Source organism: Saccopteryx leptura, chromosome 3 (assembly GCF_036850995.1).
Source record: "Saccopteryx leptura isolate mSacLep1 chromosome 3, mSacLep1_pri_phased_curated, whole genome shotgun sequence".
Lineage (NCBI taxonomy): Eukaryota > Metazoa > Chordata > Mammalia > Chiroptera > Emballonuridae > Saccopteryx > Saccopteryx leptura.
Window position 1 is genome coordinate 104,906,812 of NC_089505.1, and position 25,499 is coordinate 104,932,310.

The 25,499-nt window shown below is 39.6% G+C and overlaps 1 protein-coding gene and 2 non-coding genes across 17 annotated transcripts in view; 2 read left to right on the forward strand and 1 right to left on the reverse strand.

Moving 5' to 3' along the window:
• The window catches only part of EPB41 (erythrocyte membrane protein band 4.1), a 169,028-nt gene that overhangs the window by 22,392 nt on the left and 121,137 nt on the right, over nt 1-25,499 (forward strand). The window lies entirely within an intron of this gene.
• TRNAT-UGU (transfer RNA threonine (anticodon UGU)) lies at nt 16,846-16,921 on the reverse strand. Its single transcript has one exon. It is a non-coding gene; the product is annotated as a tRNA-Thr (tRNA).
• Nucleotides 16,994-17,069, forward strand: TRNAV-GAC (transfer RNA valine (anticodon GAC)). Its single transcript has one exon. It is a non-coding gene; the product is annotated as a tRNA-Val (tRNA).

Here is a 25,499-nt window from a genome sequence, read left to right on the forward strand (position 1 = left end):
TAGGCAAGCTCAGGGTTTCGAACCAGCAACCTCAGTGTTCCAGGTTGAAGTTTTATCCACGGTGCCACCACAGGTCAGGCCAATTTTTTTTGGAAATAGGTGGAAATAATAAGATAAAATAGGGTATAAAATATACTCTTGTATTTATATGTGATTTATAAATGCAACCTGCATGTCTGAATTTTAATTGTTTTTTTTTGTTTGTTTGTTTGTTTTTACAGAGACAGAGTGAGTCAGAGAGAGGGATAGACAGGGACAGACAGACAGGAACGGAGAGAGATGAGAGGCATCAATCATTAGTTTTTCATTGCGCGTTGCAACACCTTAGTTGTTCATTGATTGCTCTCTCATATGTGCCTTGACCGTGGGCCTTCAGCAGACCGAGCAACCTTGCTGGAGCCAGCGACCTTGGGTCCAAGCTGGTGAGCTTTGCTTAAACCAGATGAGCCTGTGCTCAAGCTGGCAACCTCGGGGTCTCGAACCTGGGTCCTCTGCATCTCAGTTCGACGCTCTATCCACTGCACCACCGCCTGGTCAGGCATGTCTGAATTTTAGCACTGGACATAACATAGACTGAGGTTTAGGCCCTTTCTACATTAATACTCACTCAGAAGACTTTTATTTTATATGTTGATAATATCTGCATTGAACCATAAAAAGTTATGATTAAAAGTCTTAAATGGCCCTGGCTGGGTGGCTTGGTTGGTTAGAGCATTGTCCAGAAGCGTAGAAGTTACCAGTTTGATCCCTGGTCAGGGCACATATAGGAACAGATCAATGTTCCCTTTTCGCTCTGTCTCTTACCTCCTTGCCTCTCTCTAAAATCAGTAAGATAAACATTAAAAAAAAAAGGTCTTGCCTGACCAGGGGGTGACACAGTGGATAGAGTTTGGACTTGGGACGCTGAGGACCCAGGTTTGAAACCCTGAGGTTGCCGGCTTGAGTGCGGACTCTGCTTGAGTGTGGGGTCATTGACATGACCCCATAGTAGCTTGAGCCCCAAGGTCGCTGGCTTGAGCAAGGGATCACTGGCTCAGCTGGAGCCCCCTGGTCAAGGCACATATGAGAAAGCAATCAGCGAAGAACTAGGGTGCCGCAACTATGAGTTGATGCTTCTTGTTTCTCTTCCTGTCTGTCCCTGTGTGTGTGTTCTCTGTTTTTCTCTTTCTCTCTCTTTTTTTTTTTTTAAAGAGAGAGAAAAAGTCTTAAACGAGGAACTGTCAGTGAGTTAACATTCAAGCATAGGGTTATTTTGAAATAAATTTAAGCCTGTGACCCACAAGTGTAATAGAAATGTAATACTTTTGGTAATTTGTGAGTATATAATACTATGCCAAGCTTCATTTGTGATGGCTATTTAGCCATTACTTAATGCTTACATAATTTAAGTAACCCTATTAGAATCATTTAACACAATGCTATCTTAACATATTTTTACATCTTTGAGTGTAAAAATCAAATATCTTATAAAGAAGTGTTATTTTACTTGATATGTCAAGTAATTTACCAATTTGATGTTCTACATACATTCAAGTGAAAGTGTTTCACCTTAATAATACACTTGGTACAGATTGTTGAAATTCATCCCCCCCCACCCCAGTTTTGACCATATGGACACAGGCAGAACTGTCAAGAGCTCCAAGTATTTAAGCCCTCAGATTTTACCTGCCAACCATTTCAGTGTGGATAGGAACACATGGAAAGCAGCTTCAAGTGAAGGCTTATTTTTTGCTACCGCCCACTTACTGTTTCTCTTGCCCTTTTATCTTTTTTAATGGTTTAGAGAATCAATACAGTTGCTAACTTACTACCTGCAGAGTCCTGCTAGTTTTGATGGTATTACCTAATTATATAAACCTTTGCATGGTGTCATATGATGTTGTATATATGTCCTCCCACACACGTGTCTTTGGAGTAATTTCTTTCCATCTGGTGTTGGAAATGAGCTCTTTGTGAGGTTATTTTTAAATCTTCAAGCTTTCTGGCATCCTCAACACTTGTAACAACACAATTGCTTCTGAAGGCAAGAAAATTCAGATAGTACTATATTTAGTGGTTTTTCCAGTGAAAATGTAAACAATATTTATTTAAAAAAATCATATCCTGTGTTCCAAACAGGCAAAACATGTATTTTATGTTTAGATAGTCTCCAGATAATTTTGTTAGGTAGGAAATAGTCAGTTGTTGCCAAGTAAACAAAAGGAGAGGTACTTAAGGGAAAGGAGGCCAAGAATAAGAAACCTGTTAAACAAAAGAGGTTTTAAAGATATTTTATCCTCTGAAGGTTTATTGGTATCCTCTTCTGAACTCTTGCAGTATTTATTTGTTCCATACCAGATTTGTCATATATTGTTTATATTGCATATAAAATTTGTATTCCCCAATAGGATTGTCAGCTTCTGGAGGGCAAAGGGTCAATGTCATGTCTTTCCTTGCCCTCCCCATTCCCCCAAACACAAATAGTAGCTAACATAGGGGACACATTGGACATACAGAGATGTAATGAGAATGTGAATTCCGGGACAATTAAGATTTCAGACCTGGATTATAATTCTGACTCTGCTTCTGATTATGTCTCTGTATGTGTGTACATGTATTCTATTTCTTATAAGTGCAAGTAAGTAAGGTGCAGATATGACACTTTACTCCTAAAACACTTTATTCCTGAACCACTTCGGTATGCCTATGCTAAGAATAAAGATGTTATCCTACATAACCACAATAGCATTTACATAAGAAAATTAACAGTATTTCCATAATATCAACCCGTATTCGATCCATATTTTAAAAAAATTGGTGTTATCTACATTAGCAAGATTTATGTAATAATTCTTTTTTCTTCTGATGCTATTTTTGTTGACTGATCCTTGCTGTTGCATTATCTCTAATATGACTTATTGAACACTGGCTGACAAGAAATGTTCATTAGTTAATGTACTCTAGGCCCTGGTGGTGGCTCAGTGAATAAAGCTTCAGCCCACTGTATGGACCTCCCAGGTTCCATGCCCTGTCAGGGCACACAGGAGAAGCGGCCATCTGCTTCTCCCCCTCCTCCTTCTCCCCCTTCTCTCCCTCTTCCTTCCCCACAGCCAGTGGCTTGATTGGTTCCAGCTTGGTCCTGGGTGTTGAGGATAGCTCTGTTCTAGCAGGATAGCCTCAGGTGCTAAAAATAGCTTTGTACTCCAGCTTCAGCCCTAGACAGGGTTCCTGGTGGGGCGCATGTGGGAGTCTGCCTCACTATCTCCGATACTCTCACCTAAAAAAAAAGAATAGTTAGTGTGCTCCCTTTGGTGTTCTGTACGATTGAAAAGACTAGCACTGAGATGAATGATTGTGCAATGATTATAACATCATATTTGAGGAATATAAAGAATATATCAGGTGGCCAAAGGGCAAGGTGTGTTTTTTGTTGTTTAAAGATTTTTACTATGCCTATTGAGGTAGGCAGCCTTTAAGACGGCCCTAGTGATCCCTGCCTCTATCTTCATGCCCTTGTGTAATTCTTTCCCTTGACTTATTACCTAGTCCTGGTGACTGACTTCTAATGAATAGAATAGTGGTGGGATGTCACTTTCACGATTAGGCTACAAAAGGCTGTGGTTTCTGTCTTGGGCACTCTCATCTTTGACATTCTCTGGCCCTCTCCCTGTCACTCAGATCACTGGCTGCCATATCCTATGAATGTTCAGGCAGCCCATGGCGAGGCCCACATGGTATGAAACCAACATCTGCCAGTAACTGTGTAAGTGAGCTTGGAGCAGATCTTCTGAGACCTGACAGCAGCCATGTGCGTGGGCTTGGAAACAGATTGTCCAGGCAGAATAGATCCTTGAGATGAACGCAAACCTGGCTGACGGCTTGGCTACAACCTCATGAGAGACCCTGAGCCAAAGACACCCAGCTAAGCCATGCCTGAATTTCTGGCCCATAATAACTGAGATAATAAATGTTTGATGTTTTAAGCCACCAAATTTTGGGGGTAATATGTTGTACAACAATAAATAGCCAATACATCTACCATTTATTAATTTAATGACTTTTTGTCAATTGTATACTATTCACCAGGGACTATTCTAAGTGCACTGGAACATGCAGTGAATAAAGCCTATGATAATAAAATAAAGAATAGAAGTATCTATTCTTGTGGAGCTTACATTTTAGTGAAAGAGGACAAATAATAAACAAGTATACAAATTATGGGTAAAATATAAGATTTTAGTGAGGAACAGGGAAGGCAGAATAAGGAGACAAAGAGTGAGGGAGGTGAGGTGGATATTTTAGATGGAGTGGTCAGAGACAACCTCAGATGAGGTGACTCTTGAGCCGAATCCTGAGTGATAATCTGGAGAAGAGCGTTCCAGGCAGAAGAACAGCATGGATGAAGGTTAAGCATGTTTGCTGTCACTGAAAAACGTTAAGTAAACCAGCATGGTGGGATTAAAATGGTCTAGGGGCAAATGGTAGGAGTTGAGTTCAGAGAGGTTATAGGTTGGAGAAAGGGCAGTTCATATAGTGCCTGTTGGCTAAGCTACAGATTTTGCGTTTTTTTGTTTTGTTTTTCTGAGACGAGTATTCTTGGGAGAATTTTGGGCAGAGGAATAGCATGATTATTTATTTAATACATATTAATTGATTATACATAATGAGCAGGACCCTGTGAATGTATATGGTCACAAAAATATAGAAGGAATGACTCCTGTCCTAAGGAAGTATAATGATCTTGTATTAGGAGACATGATTGGGCATGCACAAAATACTTAGGATTAGTGGTGCTATATCATGGAAAGGCATGTAGTTATGGGAAAAGCACACAGTAAAAGCTGGGTTAAAATTCTGGCTCCTCTATGTGGTTTAAAACATTTTAGCCACTATTTACTGGGTGATATTATATGCCAGGTAAAATAAAAATGCTAGTGTTTATTGATGATTTATTATGAGTCAGGCTCTGTGCTGGGTGCTTTATAGGTATGACATAGGTGTTGAAGGTATGGGCTCCAGGGCCATAATGCCTGGCTTTATATTCTAGTTGTGTCACTCTTCAGCTAGTGACCTTAGGCAAGTTGCTTAACTTCTCTGCCTTAGGTTACTTATTGTATAACATGGAGGTGATAAAAAAATACTTACCTTTTAAGGTTGTTATGATGATTAAATGAGTTAATATATGTGAAGTATTTAGAATAGTGTCTGGCACCAGATATATATGTTAGCCATTAGTTCTGTATATAAGCCTCCCCACAACCCTGTGACGTAGGTGTGATTAATTCAATTTTGCATTTTAAGTAGTAGGTTAAAAGTTAAGTAACTTATCTGAAGTTACACAACTGGCAAGTGAAAATTGACTTCAAAGCCACATTCTTTCCTGCTGCACTTTTACTGAAGATGTTCGGGAGCAAGCAGGGAAGGAGAGATTTGCTGGGGAAGGAGAGATTTGCGGGGAAGGAAAGGTTTGCGTGCAAGCCTTCTGCCAAAGCCAATGGTTTCTTAGTGATTGTGATCTTGTGAAAGTACTTTTCTGTGCCTCAGTTTCCTCTTCTGTAAAATGAGGATAATATCCACATTACACAGATATATAGTAATAACAACAACAGCAAAAATAAACCTTGCAATGTGCCTGTCACATACAGATAATCAATAAATACATGTTAGTTAGTTCCCTTTGAGAAAATATGACCTCATGAAGATGGGAGAGAATAATCTTTGGTTAAGAAGAATAATTTTTGCATCTTGACCCATACTGTTTTATAATTAAATTGGGTATTAATGTGTCTATACGATTACTGTATATAAATATGGCTATATAGAAATACACTGTATGGTTTTGTCTAGTGGTGATCTTTGGATTTGATTCAGACTTACACTGTGACATTTTTAAGCCTGTGTGTCTAAAGACCCATTTCACAGCAACTCTGGCTTCATAGCTTCATTTCCGGGTAGGACTCAGTCATGTGGTTGATGTCTCCATTGTTGCTTTTATCTTTTGCAGCAGATGTGAAAGTAAACATACAAGGTGAAAAACAGGAAGGGGTTTGGCTGATGTTCGTTGGGAGGGTATTTTTGCAGGGCCACTTGTACATAGGCCACCTGAAATCTGAAGTGCTTTGAATCTTTGTGACTTTTAGCAGATACAGAAAGATATTACACCTTATTGTCTTAAAGTAAATAAGAAAGCAAATGCTTTTGCAGTTTAATGAATTCATGAATTTGCATGTATTTTTGCATTTAAACATATTGGAGAAGTGAGACAGTTTGTTCCCCTTTTTGTTTGGAACGGAGAACTGATGTATAACTTTTATAGTTGCCACAATTCTGGGTTCTTCTTACCTATAGAATATTTTCTGTAAGGAAATGTGTTTTATTGTTGATGGATATCTGTTCTAATATCCTTTTTTTTTTTTTTTTTTCTGAAGCTGGAAACAGGGAGAGACAGTCAGACAGACTCCCGCTTGCGCCCCACCGGGATCCACTCGGCACGCCCACCAGGGGTGACGCTCTGCCCACCAGGGGGCGATGCTCTGCCCCTCCGGGGCGTCGCTCTGTCGCAACCAGAGCCACTCTAGCGCCTGGGGCAGAGGCCAAGGAGCCATCCCCAGTGCCCGGGCCATCTTTGCTCCGATGGAGCCTTGGCTGCGGGAGGGGAAGAGAGACAGAGAGGAAGGAGGGGGGGGAGTGGAGAAGCAAGTGGGCGCTTCTCCCATGTGCCCTGGCCGGGAATCGAACCCGGGTCCCCCGCACGCCAGGCCGATGCTCTACCGCTGAGCCAGCCGGCCAGGGCAATATCCTTTTTTTTAATGGGGTGACATTCATAAATCAGGGTACGTATGTTCAGAGAAAATATCTCTAGGTTATTTTGACATTTGATTATGCTGCATTCCCATCACCCAAAGTCCAATTGTCTTCCTGTTCTAATATCTTTACAGTTGAACTTTTTCAAAAGATTAAACTTAAGACAGCATTTTTCTACATGGCTCTTGTCTTTGTTCCTAAGAAAGGGAATTAACACAAATCAAATGCTAGCTATGTCAGGTACTTCTCTCCATTTATGCTAAGTGCATATATTAACTTTAAATGTTTCCATCATTGACATTCAATCCACAATGGGCTTCTATGCTTTGGTGAAATCCTTCCCTTTCCTGTTTTCTTTTTTTCCTCCTTTCTTTTCCCTTCCTCTCCATCCTTCTCTATCCCTCTCTTTCCAACTTCCTCTTCCCTCTCTTAAATAATTCTCTTCCATGCTTTTGCTGAACAGTTTTCTGCTAATAGTATTTCTGAGGTAATGTGATATAATAACCAATAAGAATACAGATTTGGGTGCTGGCCAAATAGCTTGGTTGGAGCCTTGTACCAACATGCCAATGTTGCAAGTTCGATCCCCAGACAGGGCACATAAAAGGAACAACCAATGAATGCATAAATAACTGGAACAACAAACTGATGTTTGTCATTCTCTCTCTCTCTCTCAAAAAAAAAGGACAACAAAGGGTAACTCTTTAAATATCAAATGGTGTTAAGAATCAAAGAATGGTGAAAAAAAAGAAAATAAATAGGAAGGGAATATTTATTGAGAGCTATTTTGTGCCAAATTACTGAGCTATGATCGGAAATTGTATAATCTGAGGTAAATGATTAAAAGGAACTCCAGATGATTAAAAGGAACTACATGTACTCCAAAACCCCTCTACTGTTTGTGTTTTTCTTCTGTGAATAATAATTAGATATTCTGTTGGTAACTGTGGCCTCCCCTAAGGGTTATATAGACCTGGTGTTGATCACAGCAAGAAGTGTATCCTCTCTCAAATGAAACAATAGGCTAGCAAGATAGAGGACCCCTTTTTTTCTTAGGCCTTCTCCTCTGAGTTTAGAGTGATCTGAATATGCTGGAGGCACCCCAGGTAGAAGAGTTAGGCATGGCTTCTGCCACTGGAAGGCAGGTAGGTGTGTCACAGCCAAGAAGCAGGTAATCCAACAGAAGACCACAAATTGAAAGTTTTATCTTGCAAGCCACATTGATTACACAGAAGCACACTAGTAACTCTGCTTATTTCCCTTTTGTATCTCTGAGCAGTTAGTAAGTAAAGTACCAAATGTTCCAGCCTGGTCTCAGCTGTGTACCACAGGAGTGTTAAGAGAAGACTCACCTCTGAGACAGAAAATTTAAAGAGAAAGCAACACTCCCTAATGTCAGCAAGGGGTTCCCCAGGGGAAGGTGAATCTTTGAAAACAGAAGTCCTCACTGTGAATTCCAGTTATCCCACCCTATGTGCAGAATCTCCTTCTAAAGCCAGGTCTGGAAGATCTTGGCTTTTATTTATTAAGATAGAAAGCATTTTTTTTTCTATCAAAAATGAAACTTACTGTAAACCCAGTTCTATCTGATTCCAGATCCATATTCTTTTTTATTTAATTTATTGATTTTAGAGAGAGAGGGATGGAGAAAGAAAGAAAGAAATCAATTTGTTTTTCTACTTATTTATGTATTTATTGGTTGATTTCTTGTATGTGCCCTGACTGGGGATCGAACCAGCAACCTTGGCGTATCAGACTAACTGTGCTACGTGGCCCGGGCTAGTTTGTTGCAATTCTACCTCAGAGTTTTGCTTGAGGAGATCCTAAGCATTTAATCAGGTCCAAAGTTTGGCTGAGGACAGTGGCGATAAACATGGCTTGGTGTGATCAAGATGGAACACTTGGTGCCCTGAGTTTCTGATTCAGGAGGTCTGAGGTGGGGCCTGAGAATTTGCATTGCTAACAAGTTTAATGATGCCAGTGATAGAATTCTGGGGATTTGAGAAGCACTGATATAGAACATTATCTTAATCTCATTGAGTGTCCTCACATTCCTAGTTAATCCCTGCCTACCCATATCCTTCAGGAGGCAATCACTGTTATTCTGATTTTTTGTATAATTACATTATAAGCCTACTGAATCTCTTTCAGGAAAGCTCAATTTATCAAAATCCAAAATGGTAAAAAGATAAATTAGGAAGAATTGATTCTTGTCAAGAAAGGATTTCTTTTATTCTCTTCTGAAAACTTTTACCTTTGTATGTGACACATTTTACACTGCCTTGTATCATTTTACTTTTATATAACATCTTTCCAACTAGATTATATTAGTCCTCTACTGTGTCATACTCCTTATAGCACCTAGAAATCTTAGACATGTTTAATACATATGACTGATTGGTTAAAAATGGTCTTTTTTGTTTGTTTCTGTTTCCCTTGCTCCTAGTATTAATAAACTTTAAAATATCCAAATGATTTCTTATTTATATTTCTCTCCTACTTTGTTTTTAACCATATAGAGAAGCAGGTATGACAAGTAATAGATTATTGATTCTGATCAGAGATATGATAGGTTAAAATTGTGACCAGGACAGACTGGTTTTACTCTAATGTGTATACACATTGAGAAACTCTTTGCCTTTTCCTCTATATTTCATATTTATTTTGCTAAGATTTTATCTATTTTTAGAGATCCTACCACTACCACTACCTGAAGCAGTAGAATATAAGATCTCCATTTTCCAACCCTGACACCGATGTTCCAGTCTGTCCTTTCACTGGGAGATAACTCCATTTGGATCTTTTATGTCATCACCTCAGTATCTTATTCTTAGCTAGTCACTGTACTAGAAATAAGAATTTCAGAGATGGACAAGACACAATTTCTACCCTCAAGGAAACCACCAGTCAGAGTGGGAATAGCTCTGTATGGAGGTATGCACAGGATATTATGGGATTACAGAGAAGAAAAACGAAGGAAAGAAAGCAGATTCTACAAGGGGCAAGGAAGTGGCCAGGGAAGGCCTTCCTAGAGGAAGTGACTCTTGAGTAGATTCTCATGAACACATGGGAATTTGCCAGTCCAGCTGGAAAGGAGTGTGTGAAAAGCTTTCAGACAGAGGCAACTGTAAGTTATTTTTAAAAATTTAAAGAAATGTTATTTATTGATTTTAGAGGAAGAGAAAGGGAGAGACAGGAACACAGATCTGTTCCTGTATGTGCCTTAACCAGGGATTGAACTGGCAACCTCTGTGCTTTGGGATGATGGTCTAACCAACCGAGCTATCTGACCAGGGTTGGAGTTAGGTTAAATTTCACTTAAAGATGCAATGATGATGATAAGGGAGGACAGTGAGGTTCTTTTGTTTGAGGGACGGGGTTTATGATTAGGATTGTTTGTTATATTACCTTAGCATCCTGCTCTTCTCTGTAATCAGTGCTTTTGTAATTTCTTTTTTAATTTCACTTTTCCTTGCTAGTCTGTAAGACTGTGATGGCAAGACCATATCTGTCTACTTACTTTAAAATCCTTAGTTACCAGTTTGTAATAGATGAGTGGATGAATGAATAAACAACGGTGCTACCTTTAACCAATATAGGTTAAATATAGGAGGAAGAACCTGTTTAAACCTGTTTAAAGGAGGTGAAGAAGTGAGATAGTAGGCATTCAAAGGCCAGCCATACTTTTCCAGTCTTATCTTTCATGTTTCATTATTGTTGTTTTCTTTTTGTAATGGCAACAATATTTTTCCCTTTCCTAAGCTTGAAACATCTATTTAATATTCCACTTCTCTATCTTCTTTACCCATCATAATTTCTTTGTCATCCAGTTCTATTATGTCTTTCATTTTAATATGTCTTGTATTTGTCCTTACTTTTGCATTCTTGCTGACAGAGCACTAACATAGACTGGGGCTAAATTGTTGCATTAACTTTTTTTTTCTTTTCAAAATTTTACTGAGTTTATTGATGTGACATTGGTTAATAAAATTATACATGTTTCAAGTGCACAATTCTACAATACATCATCTGTATATTGCAATGTGTGTTCCCTACCCCGTCAAGTCTCTTTTTATCACTATCTCCCCTCTATCCTCCTCCACCTCCTCTACCCTTTTACCCTCCTGTAACCCCCACACTTTTTTGTCTATCTATACCTTTTTATATTCTTTGCTTAATCCCTTCACCTTTTTTACCCAGCCCCCCAACCCCCAGCCCCTCTGACAGTTGTCAGTCTGTTCTCCATATCTATCTATCTATCTGTTTATATTTTGTTTGTTATTTTGTTCACTAGATTCCACATATAAGTGAAATCATATGGTACTTGTCTTTCTCTGACTGACTTACTTCACTTAGCATAATAATCTCCAGGTCCACACAACCTGTGGTGGTGCAATAGATAAAGTGTCAGCCTGGAACTCTGAGGTCGCTGGTTCGAATCCCTGGGTTTGCCCAGTCAAGGCCTATACAGGAAGCAACAACTTTAAGTGGATGCTTCCTGTTTCCCCCCCTTCTCTTTCTCTCTCTCTCTCTCTCTCTCTCTCTCTCTCCCTCCCTCTCCCCACCCCTCTCTAAAAATCAATTAAAAAAAAAATCTCCAGGTCCATCTGTGTTGTTGCAAAAGGTAGGATTTCCTCCTTTTTTTTTTTTTTTACGGCTGAGTAGTATTTCATTGTATAAATGTACCATTGCTTTTTATCTGCTCATCTACTGATGGACACTTGGACTGCTTCCAAATGTTGGCTATTATAGATAACGCTGTAATGAACATAGAGATGCATATATTCTTTCGAATTAAGTGTTTCGGGTTTCTTTGGATATATTCCCAGAAGTAGAATTGCTGGGTCATAAGGCAATTTCACTTTAATTTTTTTTTCCTTTTTTTTACAGAGACAGAGAGAGAGTCAGAGAGAGGGATAGACAGGGACAGACAGACAGGAATGGAGAGAGATGAGAAGCATCAAGCATCAGTTTTTCATTGCGACACCTTAGTTGTTCATTGATTGCTTTCTCATATGTGCCTTGACCGCGGGTCTACAGCAGACCTAGTAGCGCCTTGCTCAAGCCAGCGACCCTAGTCCAAGCTGGTGAGCCTTGCTCAAACCAGACGAGCCCGCGCTCAAACTGGCGACCTCAGGGTCTCGAACCTGGGTCCTCTGCATCCCAGTCCGACACTCCATCCACTGCGCCACTGCCTGGTCAGGCCATTTTTAATTTTTTGAAGTAACTCCATACTGCTTTCTACAGTGGCTGCACCAATCTGCATTCCCACCAATAGTACCAAAGGGTTCTCTTTTCTCTGCGTCCTTGCCAACACTTGTTGATTTATTGACAATAGCCATTCTTTAAGGTGTGAAGTGATATTTCATTGTGTGTGTGTGAATTTTTTTTTTTTTTTTTTAAGTGAGAGAGAGACAGAGACCAATAGGAAGGGAGAGAAATAAGAAGTGTCAACTCATAGTTGGCCACTTTAGTTGTTCGTTGATTGCTTTCTCATATGTGACTTGACTGAGGGGTTCCAGCTGAACCAGTGACCCCTTGCTCAAGCCAGCGACCTTGGGCTCAAGCCAGCAACCTTGGGGTCATATCTACTATCCATGCTCAAGCCAGCAACCCCATGCTCAAACTGGTGAGCCTGTGCTCAAGCTGGATGAGCTCGTGCTCAAGCTGGTGACTTGGGGTTTCAAACCTGGTCCTCAGCATCCCAGGTCGACACTCTATCCACTGTGCCACCACCTGGTCAGGTTATTTCATTGTGGTTTTAATTTATATTTCTCTGATGATGAGTGATGTTGAGCATCTTTTCATAATTCTATTGGCCATCGGTATGTCTTTTTTGGAGAAGTGTCTATTGAAGTCCTTTGCCCATTTCTTAATTGGATTGTTTGTTTTTTTGGTGTTGAGTTTTATAAGTTCCTTGTAAATACTGGAAATTAACCCCTTATTAGATGTATCTGTGAATATGTTCTCCCATTCAGTGGGTTGGCTTTTTATTTTGTTGCTGGTTTCCTTTGCTGTGCAAAGACTTTTTAGCTTGATTTTTATATGTGATCTTTTATCAGTTTCAAATATACAGGATTATTGTGAAGGTTATACAGAATACAGAATGTCCTGTTATACCTCACCCAGTTTTTCTTATTATTAATAATCTTGCATAGATATGGTCGATTTGTTAAAATTATTAAAACAATATTGATACATTGTTATTAACTAAAGCTCATATTTTATTGAGACTTCTTCATTTTTTTTCTAATGTCCTTCTTTCTGTTCTACAATTCTATCCAGGATATCACATTACATTTAGTACCCATGTCTCTTTTGGCTTCTCTTGGTTGTGATAGTTTCTCAGACTTTCCTTATTTTTTATGAGATCGACAGTTTTGAGGATTACTGTTCAGCTGTTTTGTAGAATGTACCTCAATTGGGATTTGTTTGATGTTTATCTTATGATAAGACTTGAATAATGAGGTTTTGGGAGGAAACTGTAGGGGTAGAGTGCCTTTCTCATTACATCCTAGCAAAGGTAGATGCTGTCAATATGACTTACTGTTGATATTAACCTTGATCTTGGCTTGAAGTAGGTCAGGTTTCTCCATTGTAAATTGCTCTTTTTTTCCTCCTTCCTTTTGATACTGTACTCTGGAAGAAAGTACACCATATGTAGCCCACACTTAAGGAGTGGAGAGTTGTGCTTGGGGAAGAAGTATTTACCCCAGTTATTTGGAATTCTGCACCAGAGATTTGCCTGTTCTCCCTCATTTATTTATTTATTTAAAAAAAAATTTCTATTATTATTAATTTTAATGGGGTGACATTGATAAATCAGAGTACATATGTTCAGAGAAAACATCTCCAGATTATTTTGACATTTGATTATGTTGCATACCGATCACCCAAAGTCAAATTGTCTTCCGTCACCTTCTATCTGGTTTTCTTTGTGCCCCTACCCTTCCCCCTATCCCCCTTCATTTATTTATTCAACCATTTATATATATCAGTATAGATTTATACTGATATGAGTATTTATTTTATTCTTTGGGTTATAATTCAATACTACTTATTTATTTTGTTTCTCAAATTGTTCCAGCTTTGGCCTTTAGGAACTCTTTTTTTTTTTTTTTTTTGTATTTTTCTGAAGTTGGAAATGGGGAAGCAGTCAGACAGACTCCCGCACGCGCCCGACCGGGATCCACCCGGCATGCCCACCAGGGGGCAGTGCTCTGCCCATCTGGGGCGTCGCTCTGCCTCAATCAGAGCCATTCTAGTGCCTGAGGCAGAGGCCACAGAGCCATCCTCAGCGCCCGGGTAAACTTTGCTCCAATAGAGCCTCGGCTGCGGGAGGGGAAGAGAGAGACAGAGAGGAAGAAGAGGGGGAGGGGTGGAGAAGCAGATGGGCGCTTCTCCTGTGTGCCCTGGCCGGGAATCGAACTGGGGACTCCTGCACGCCAGGCCCGTGCTCTACCACTGAGCCAACCGGCCAGGGCCTAGAAACTCTTTTAGTTGGCCTCTAGCTTCTTTTTACAGTACATACCCTCATCATCTCGTGTGTGTGTGTGTGTGTGTGTGTGTGTGTGTGTGTGTGTTAACACTTTCTTACTTTCTGGCACTACAGGATACTCCGTGCTTATCTTGCATAATTCCTGACCTAGAATCAAGAACCAAGGAGCCCTTGTTCCTTTTATGGGAGAATAATATTAGAAACCAGATCTGTGTATTAATTATTTAGTGATCTTCTTGCCTTTATTCTTTTTCCTTTCCACTTTATCCTGCCATATTAATCTTCCTTAAATATAGAGCTTCCATGGAGTAGGTAATTTCTCTCCTTAGGAGTTATTATACCTCATTACTACTTATCTGATCAAATATTCTTTGCTTAGCTTTCTTAGCCTCACTTAATTTACTTTTCTCATTCTTAAATTGTTTATTTCTCTTTTATTTCCTTCTTAGGCTGTTCTAGACTTAGCATGATTTGTCCTTTAATCTCTAATTCTCATTTTTCTTACTCTTACCTTTGAGTGCTTTAGGTTTTTGAATTGTTAGACTTGTATGTTTATCATATTTGGTAATTAATAGTAAAAATTAGATGTTAAGTCCAAAAGAGACCCCAGAAATCATTTGGCTCACCGCCTCATTTAGAGATCAGAAAACTATGGCTCCCAAATTTGAAGTGACTTGATCAATTCATGGCAGGGACAGAACTTGATCTTTGGCTTTCTAACTTAACTTGAACAGTATTCTTTGACCATATGCAACTGCTCCCCCTTCCCATATCCTTATTGAAAGAATTGAGATATAATTTACATACCATAAATTTTACCATTTAAAAATGTAAAATTCAATGATTTTAAGTGTATTCACTATCATGATTATTTCATTCCAGAACATTTTCATTACCCTAACAGGAAAGCTCTTATACATGAGCCATTTTTGGCAACTATTCTATTTTCTGTCTCTATGGATTTGCATATTCTGGATGTTTCATATCAATGGATTTATACAATATGTGGCTTTTTCTTTTTTTCTTTTTTTAACAGGGTGAGAGAGAGAGACAGACAGGAAAAGAAAGAGATGAGAAGCATCAACTCGTAGTTGTGTCACTTTAGTTGTTCATTGATTGCGTCTCATATATGCCTTGATCAGAGCCAGAGAGCCAGTGACCTTGGGCTTCAAGCTGGTGACCCTTGGGCTCAAGCCAGAGACCATGGAGTCATGTCTATGATCCCACACTTAAGCCAGCGATCCCACACTCAAGCTGATGAGCCCACACTCAAGCCAGATGAGTCTGCGCTCAAGTTGGCAAACTCAGGGTTTATTTATTTATTTTAAGTGAGAGGAGGGGAGACAGAGACAGACTCCTGCATGCACCTTAACTGGGATCCACCTGGCAAACCCCCTATGGGGTGATGCTCTGCCCATCTGGGGTATTGCTCTGTTGCTCAGCAACTGAGCTATTCTTAGTGCCTGAGGCAGAGGCCACAGAGCCATCCTTAGCGCCAGGGGCCAGTTCGCTCCAGTTGAGCCATGGCTGTAGGAGGGGAAGATAAAAGAGGGTGGGGGGAGAGAGAGAGAGAGAGAGAAGTGAGAGACAGAAGTGAGAGGGGGAGGGGTGGAGAAGCAGATGATCATGTCTCCTGTGTGCCCTGACTGGGAATTGAACCCAGGACATCCTCATGCCTGGTCAATGGTCTACCACTAAGCTAAGCGGCTAGGGTGGTCTCAGGGTTTTGAACCTGAGTCCTCAGTGTCCCAGGTCATTGCTCTAACTACTGTATCACCACCTGGTCAGGCTGTGTAGAAGTTTTTGTTTGAATACATGTTTTTAGTTCTCTTCGGTATATACTTTGTGGTAGAATTGCTATGTGGTAGAATTCTATGTTTAACTTTTTGAACCATTGAAATAACTGTTTTCTACAGTGACTGCATCATTTTACACTTCTACCAGAGATATATAATGGTACTACTTTCTCTGCCTTATCACTAACACTTGTTATTTCCCCTTTTAAAAAAATAATTAAAGCTATCTTAGTGGGTGTGAAATTGTATCACATTGTGGTTTGTTTCCATTTCTCTGACCACTAATGATGTTGAACATCTTCTCGTGTGTTTTTTGGCAATTTGTGTCTTCATATTATTTGCCTAGTTTTTAATTAGGTTATTTGTCTTTTTATTGTTGAGTTTTAACAGTTCTTTATATTCTGGAGACTAGGCCCTTATTCAGATATATGATTTGCAAATCTTTTCTCCCATTCTGTGGGTTTTCTTTTTGCTTTCTTTTTTTTTGTGTATTTTTCTGAAGTTGGAAACGGGGAGGCAGTCAGGCAGACTCCTGCATGCGCCTGACCAGGATCCACCCTGCATACCCACCAGGGGGTGATGCTCTGCCCATCTGGGACGTTGCTCTGCTGCAATCAGAGCCATTCTAGCACCTGAGGTAGAGGCCACAGAGCCATCCCCAGCGCCCAGGCCAACTTTGCTCCAATGGAGCCTTGGCTGCGGGAGGGGAAGAGAGAGAGAGGAAGGAGAGGGGGAGGGGTGGAGATGCAGATGGGCGCTTCTCCTGTGTGCCTTGGCCGGGAATCGAACCCGGGACTCCTGCACACAAGGCCGACGCTCTACCACTGAGCCAACCGGCCAGGGCTCTTTTCACTTTCTTGATTGTGTCCTTGGAAGCACAAAAGTTTTTAATTTTGGTAAAGTCCAGTAAGTCAAGGCCCTGGCTGGTTGGCTCAGCGGTAGAGCGTCGGCCTGACGTGCGGGGGACCCGGGTTCGATTCCCGGCCAGGGCACATAGGAGAAGTGCCCATTTGCTTCTCCACCCCCACCCCTCCTTCCTCTCTGTCTCTCTCTTCCCCTCCCGCAGCCAAGGCTCCATTGGAGCAAGGACGGCCCGGGCGCTGGGGATAGCTCCTTGGCCTCTGCCCCAGGCGCTAGAGTGGCTCTGGTCGTGGCAGAGTGACGCCCTGGAGGGGCAGAGCATCGCCCCCTGGTGGGCAAAGCGTCGCCCCTGGTGGGCGTGCCAGGTGGATCCCGGTCGGGCGCATGCGGGAGTCTGTCTGACTGTCTCTCCCCGTTTCCAGCTTCAGAAAAATACAAAAAAAAAAAAAAAGTCCAGTAAGTCAAAACTATTTTCATTACTTGTGTTTTGGTGTCATATCTAAGAAACCATTACCTAATCTAAATCTAAGGACCTAATCTAAGGTCATGGATATTTACACTGATGTTTCCTTCTAAGAGCTTTATAGATTTAGCTCTTATTCATATCAATAATCCATTTTGAGTGAAATTTTTTATATGATGTGAGGCAGAAGTCCAAATTCATTCTTTTTCATGTCCCAGCAATGTTTTAGTTTGGTTAACAATTATGTTTAATTTTGAGATAGAAAGTTACTCTGATCTCCAATAGGGAAACCAAAGTAGCTAGATTGGCCTTATATGTGTAACCAAAAGAAAATGTTTACAACTGTCTGACATGTGATATGCCAAGAAATATGTATTAGGATATTCAATGTGTTGCTTGATAAGAAAATGAAAGCATGACATTTACTTTTCTTACTAGGGACATTTTACATCTGAAGGGCTTAATGAATTACCCATTACCCTGAAGTATGGGATATGAAAAACACATAGAAAGTCATGAGATGGTGATTCAAGACATATTTCATGGTTTTTGATAGAATACCAGATTATTATAACATTAGTGTGGAGTCAAATGATGAGGAAGAATGAGTTATAGGTGGTTATAAGCAGGTTTTATTAGGTCAGTATCCTTTGGAGGAAGAACTGGGTTTCTTTTGTTTGTTTGTTTTTCTTCTTTTTTTTGTATTTTTCTGAAGCTGGAAACGGGGAGAGACAGTCAGACAGACTCCCGCATGCGCCCGACCGGGATCACCCGGCACGCCCACCAGGGGCTACGCTCTGCCCACCAGGGGGCAATGCTATGCCCCTCCGGGGCGTCACTCTGCCACGACCAGAGCCACTCTAGAGCCTGGGGCAGAGGCCAAGGAGCCATCCCCAGCGCCCGGGCCATCTTTGCTCCAATGGAGCCTTGGCTGCGGGAGGGGAAGAGAGAGACAGAGAGGAAGGAGGGGGTGGGGGTGGTGGTGAAGCAAATGGGCGCTTCTCCTATGTGCCCTGGCCAGGAATCGAACCCGGGTTCCCCCTCCCCTCCCTTCCCTCCCCCCTCCCCTCCCTCCCCCTCCCTCCCCCTCCCCCCTCCCCTTCCTCCTCCCCCCTCCCCCCTCCCCCCTCCCCTCCCTCCTCCCCCTCCCCCCTCCCCTCCCCTCCCCCCTCCCCCCTCCCCTCCCTCCTCCCCCTCCCCCCTCCCCCCTCCCCTCCCCTCTCCCCCCTCCCTCCTCCCCCTCCCCCCTCCCCTCCCCTCCCCCCTCCCCCCTCCCCTCCCCCCTCCCCCCTCCCCCCTCCCCTCCCTCCCCTCTCCCCCCTCCTCCTCCCCCTCCCCCCTCCCCTCCCTCCCCCCTCCCCCCCCACACCAGGCCGACACTCTACCGCTGAGCCAACCGGCCAGGGCCGGAAGAACTGTTTTTAATGATGCTATATTGAATGAGATCCTTGTCAAAAAATACCGAAGTTGTTACTAGTATATCAGCAGAGATAGTTTTTTTGGTAAAAAAAAAAAAAAAGATCTATAGAAATAAATGACTTAAAATTTCCCCCTTATTTTTAAAAGTAATAATTGTGGATTTACAAAATTTGGGCAATAAAGAAAAGTATAAGACAAAACTAAAAGTTACTTATAATTTTATCAAACAACAGTAAACACTATAAACATTTTGATGGTATTTCTTTCTTAACTTAAAACATTTTCATTTGATGAGAAACTCATGGAGCTTTATGGATTCCATACACCTAACCCCTCCCACTCTGATCCATATAGTTTTACCTCTTTGTTCTTTTAATTCTAATACGAATATTAACTCAGTTTATTGAAAGAAGAGAAAAGCAAAGAAAAAGTTCCTTTCCTACTTATGTACAAGGAATATGTTCAGTGGAACAAACAAACAATCTGATGTTAGTTTGGTAGAAGATTTGTATAAAAGCAGTTTGATTCTAAGGAATATTTTAAAACTAATTTGAAAAACCAATATAATTCTATTTATAAATCTATAAATTTAGGGGTAATAAAAATAGTTCTTATTACTGATGATATTGATTCTGATTATGCTATAAATGACTTTGTGACCATGCAGTCTCTTGTTACTTGGTTAGTTATCTGGTGATAATCACATGCAGACAATTATTGAATAATATGTGTACCTGGGGAAACTGCACCTAGGACATGTATCTTTTTCCTTTTCTTTTTCTTAGTCATATTGATAAAGATTGTATGTATGTCTCCTTAAGGATATGCCTGTCACATAATAGGAGTTCAGTTCATGTTTGTTTACGATGATGACTACTTGGTGTTTGCAATGTATAATTTTTAAACTGATGGTTTTTAAAGTAGCTATATCTCCAACCCAAAATGTGAGAATAGATCCAAGGAAGTTATCTTTTAGACTGCAACATAACATCACTCTAGAGTTATGAGTTTCATAACTTTAAAGGAAGAAAGGTCTTGTGGACCAGTAGAATATATTAGGTATGTGTAATTAAAGTTCTGTTCCTCTTTTATTTTCTTTAAGTTTGAAAACGGGCTAAAATTATTGGATTGATGTGCATTGTGAGATTATTGTTAGAATACTCTGTATTTTAACATATCATTAGCATATTATATGTTTACATTTTAATTGTCTGTTTTAGTGGGGCTCCTTAAATAGATTTGACAACACAATTAGAAAATAAGTTTGCTTTCAATGATACAAATCTTATTGGGCTGGCTGAATTAGATTGATATCTAAAATTAGTCAAGATTTTAACAAGCAAAATAGAGACAGACCCATAGATAGAAAGCAGGCTGACAGCTGTGGGGGGTGGTCTGGGTGAGAGGGGTGGAGAGACAGAGCCAAAAAAAGGACAAAAGAGAAAACTCATGGACATGGACAACAGTTTGGTGATTGTGGGGGGGTAGAGGAGGGCATAGGGGGAATTAATGGTGGTGGACAGAGACTTGCGGTGGTGAACACACAATAGGGTGTACCGAAGATGTGTTGTAGTATTGTACACCTGAAACCTGTATAATTTTGTAAACAAATGTTACCCCAGTAAATTCATTAAAAAAAAAAAATTAGTGATGATTTGCCAGAGATGCAGTAGTGCTGATTAATGTAATCTGACTTTGCTAGATGGCCTCAGGCTGCTTTATATACTTGCAGATCAGTCAGGATGTCCATTGTGAGTATGACAGAAGAATGAACATGGTATGTTGTATGCAAAATCTGTCTTTGAAGGAGAAGAATTTATGTCTTTCAAGTAGATATTGTGAATGAATGTAAGAATAAAAATGGTGCTAACACAGATTTGGGTTGTTGATATGTGTAATATTGTGTTTTCTTTCGTAAATGTTTGTAGCTTTTTACTAATGTATATAATATTTTTCTGCCTGTAAAGAACCTTAAATTTTATCTATTTTAACTTATTCAAAACAGAAATCGCCTCTGCTGCCTCATCTACCCATAGCCAGTTAAATTGGAGCTTGGCAAAATGTGTACATTAACAATTCACGATGACTAGGCATGATGTGAGAATTTTGGATATTTGATATTTTAGAGCCCACTTTTTATTTTTTGGTCTGTTGCTTTCCATTAGATGAAATTTTTGAACTTTTATAATGTGTAAATAATTGTAACTTGAATAATACTTGACTAGAATTTTACTTGCAATAATGACTCCACTTTTCATTTCATTACGGTAGCAACTGCATTTTGTTTCAGGCCTATACTCCCTCCTCTTCCCAGGGTTCAGCATGTAATTGACAAATAAAAATCAAGTAATGAAGAAGATGTCTAGCTGGTTTAACTCTCAAAGGACTGTTCTAGAGTTCGCTAGCCTGGTTCATGCTCTTTGCTGAAGCCAGGACATTTATAAGGGTAACAGACTGTTCATGAGTATTCGTGAGTACTTCAGGTGTTTTGTGTGTTTGACGTGGGATGAAGTAAACCCATACAAAGGGAGAGAGGTAGAGAAGCCTACATCATGGCTGAAAGGAAAGATCTGTATATGGAGAGAACATGCAGACTGTGGTGGAAAAACAAAAGGCTAGATGAGGGAGGGTGCATAATTATTCAGGAATGGGAATGCAGCAGCTGTGGGTGTGTGCACAGGGAAGGCCAAATTAATGGATAAATGTAACTTTAAATTCTTTGCTTAATTATGAATCTTAAATGGGCTTCTTAATCCCTCAAGGATGAATGGCTTTCTTTTTTTTTACATGCAACTAGGGAATGTTCCAGGATTTGGATGCCACTAAAAATAGTTATTTTTGCCTGACTAGGCGGTGGTGCAGTGGATAGAGTGTCGGACTGGGATGTGGAGGACCCAGGTTTGAGACCCCGAGGTCACCAGCTTGAACACGGGCTTATCTGGCTTGAGCAAAAAAAAAAAAAAAGCTCACCAGCTTGGACCCAAGGTCGCATGCCTGAGCAAGGGGTTACTTGGTCTGCTGAAGGCCCGCTGTCAAGCACATATGAGAAAGCAATCAATGAACAACAACTCAGGTGTCGCAATGAAAAACTGATGATTGATGCTTCTCATCTCTCTCCGTTCCTGTCTGTCCGTCCCTATCTATTCCTCTCTCTGACTCTCTCTCTCTGTCCCTGTAAAAAAAAAAAAAAAAAAGGTTATTTTTTAGAAATTTCACAGAATAGGTTGGGCATCTTGATGTTTAATTTTAGGATATTTCATAGTAATTCTTGTTAACCCTCAAAATTTCAATTATTTTCATTTAATGACTAAAATGCATTTTGGCTTGCTATAAATTGAAGTTATTTAATAATTATAATTATTTCATGTTCTTTTTAAACACCCCGCTGATTTCTTATCAGACAACTTGTGGAAACTGTTAAATCTTAGCTTATCTACTGTTTAGACTGTAGAAATTATATTATGTATGTCTCAAATCATGTGGAATTATTTCTTTAGGAGAAATTTGATATATACTCTGAGAGAAAACAGAGCAAATCAACAGTTCTTGGAAAACTTCTGAGGACAGTACTGTATTTACTCGAGTTAAGTGGTGAGAATTGGTTATTGAAACTGAAGCAGCAACTGTTTGAGTGTAGTAAGAGAATTTCTTTTTTTTCAAAGATTTTATTTATTGATTTTACACAGAGGATATGGGGATGAGAAGTATAATTGCCTCACTTTAGTTGTTCATTGCTTGCTTGCCATATGTGCCTTGACCCGGCAAGCTTAGGGTTTCGAACCAGCGACCTCAGCATTCCAGGTTGAATGCTGTAGCCACTATGCCACCTCAGGCCAGGCTAGAATTTATTTTTTATTTATTTAAATCAGTACTTAGTATCCTTATATACTATTTTTGTGTATTATTTATATATGCTTATTATATGACATTTGATACATTGAAAGTATATGAATCATAAAATGTAATTTAGGAAGTATAATAATAAAAGGAACACCTATACACGTACTCTCCAACTTACGAACTAGAACATCACCAGTACTAACTATTACAGCTACCAGTGTTCCCCTCTCCCATCCATTTTCCTGCCTTCCCCTCAGGGATAACTGCTGCCATGCTTTTGAATTTTATATTTATTTAAAAAATAATTTTACTGTATATATCCTTAGAAATATATCACTTAGTTTTGCTTGCTTATGTTATTGCATGTAATCATAGTTGATTCACTTTTACTATGGTACAGGATTCTCTTGTATAACTATTCCACAATTAATTTGTTCATTTTCCTGGTGATAGACATTGCAGTGCTGTAATAAACATTGCATTTTGTACATATCTCCTTTTGTGTGTGTGTGTGTGTGTGTGTGTGTGTGTGTGTGTGTGTGTATGTGTGTGTTGGATGTGTAGGCATGTATAAGCACATCAAAGTGTCTGTGCAGTAGATATTTATGAGTAGAATTGCTGGGTCATAGAATATACATATTTAACCTTACAAGATAGTACCATGTATGATACTAAACATTAGACTTTAATAATCAGAACAACCGGGCAGTGAACAGTTTAATAAAGAAACTGTGGTATAGAGATGTTGTGTCCAAGAAGCCACATAGGGAGCAAGCTGGCTGAACAGGTTCAGATTCATGTTTAAGTTTAGAACCAGACCCTTAATTAATAAATTGTTTTCCCTTTCTATGGTAAAGGATCCATAACCAGGTTTTAGATATAGTATAACTGGAATGCTTTTTAGTGTGGGTGTTTAAGTCATAGATCTATTTTAGAGTGTAAAATATATATGTATGTTAAACAAAAAACTTTCATAGTTCCATGAAATTAGGGAATCAGTCTTCTTAATTTATGGTCTGCCAGTCTTGACATATGGCTTCCATTCTGAAGGTCATAGGATGGCTGCTTCCATCCCAGGGAGCCATCTGCGGTCTAGGCAAGAAGGCAGTGGGGGAGGGGGAGAAGGCCAAAGGGCAATGACTTCCATTTATATCCTACTGGCAGACTCTTTATCTGTAAGGATAGCTGGGAAATGTAGCCTTTTAGTTGGGTCCATTCTACCCTTAATTATATGGGGTTTTGTTAGTAAGAAAAATAGAGAAATGTCTTGGGTTTGCACTGAGCAGTTTCTGCACATTAATATCAAGGCCAAGTGATGAAATAGAACTCTCTTCGGTTTACTAAGGATGGGATTACAGTTGTTGGTTTTTAATTATTGAGAATTTCTGAAAACCTACTTATATATGTAATTAATAATCAGGTTGAACTTGATATCAGGTTTAACATTTGGTTGAATCACGTGAAATTTTATTTTTACATTAACCCAATGTATTAGTGCTTAGAAATGGTGTAGGATTTAAGCAAAAAAAAAAAAAAAAATACTAGAAATGATGTGATTTGATGTACGTTGAAGGAATTAAATAGGAGACTGGAAGGAGTACAGTAACAGAGTAGAAACAAATCAGAAAAAACTTGAATGAGAGGGTAACTTCTAAGAGGATTTAACCTAAACAGACAGAAGTAGTCTAGAAAAAAAGACATGAGTTTATGGATATTTCTTGAACCAGGAGATTTCAAACTAGGAAGTGATTTGAAGGTTAGTGTTATCTACCCTTTGAAGTTAACCTATGGAGGTACAAACAGAGGTGACTGTCTCCTCACTGAGGAGATCTCCTGAGAAAAAGATGTCTAGTTCATATTTGGGATACCAGCAAGGGTTAAGGGTAGAAGAAAAACAAAATCAAAGCCTGTATTAAGTTGCGTCAAATTGAATTGTGTACGTGGACTTATAATTTACTCTATGATGTGGTAAAATAAATTTTCTTCTGTTCCTGGAATGGAGGGGCACTTTTCTTCCCAGTTATCAAAGTGATACACGCTCATTGTAGTAAGTTTGGAAAATACTGAAAAGGAGAAAGAAAAACATCCATCCACAGGAAGATAACCACTGTTATCTTTAGTATATTTGTGACACTAAAGATGACAGTGTTAGATTATCAGTTATGTGTATTATGTACATTTTAGAGAATTAGTATTTCCAGGCAAGGGCTGCTATCTTGAAGTTTTTTCCATTTTTTGCCAATTTTTTTTTTTAACATAAATTTCTTGTGTAAATTAGGATGAAGACAAAGATTTAACTTGCCTTTTCATGGAAATATTGTGACAGATTTTATGCAGGACCGCAGCTGTGGTTTCTCCATCACCCCATTTAGGAAGAGGTTGATAGAGTGGCTCAGGGGAAGAAAGCATATGTAGATACACTAGAACCATTTAATAATGCCGTGGGCAGCTGAGGTCATCAACATAATTATCTCTATGGACCTAGACACTGGGATGGTAAAATACTGGTCATATAGTTGTTTTCTTAGAAAATTAAAAATACTCAAAGAAAACTGAGCAATTCACAAGAATGTACTTTAGCCATCTCTTTCATTAAATTGCACAATACAGTATTTAGATGTGTTTTTAAGCTCTAAAAGTCCTAAATAGGCTTATTTTGAATCTTTTCCTGATTTCAATATTTTAGGCAATACATAGAACAAAAGTTACTGTCACAGCTTTGCCAATCTCTCTTTTTTAAAATATTTATTTATTTGTTTATTTCAGAGACAGAGGGGAGAGTCAGAGAGAGGGATAGATAGGGACAGACAGACAGGAATGGAAAGAGATGAGAAGCATC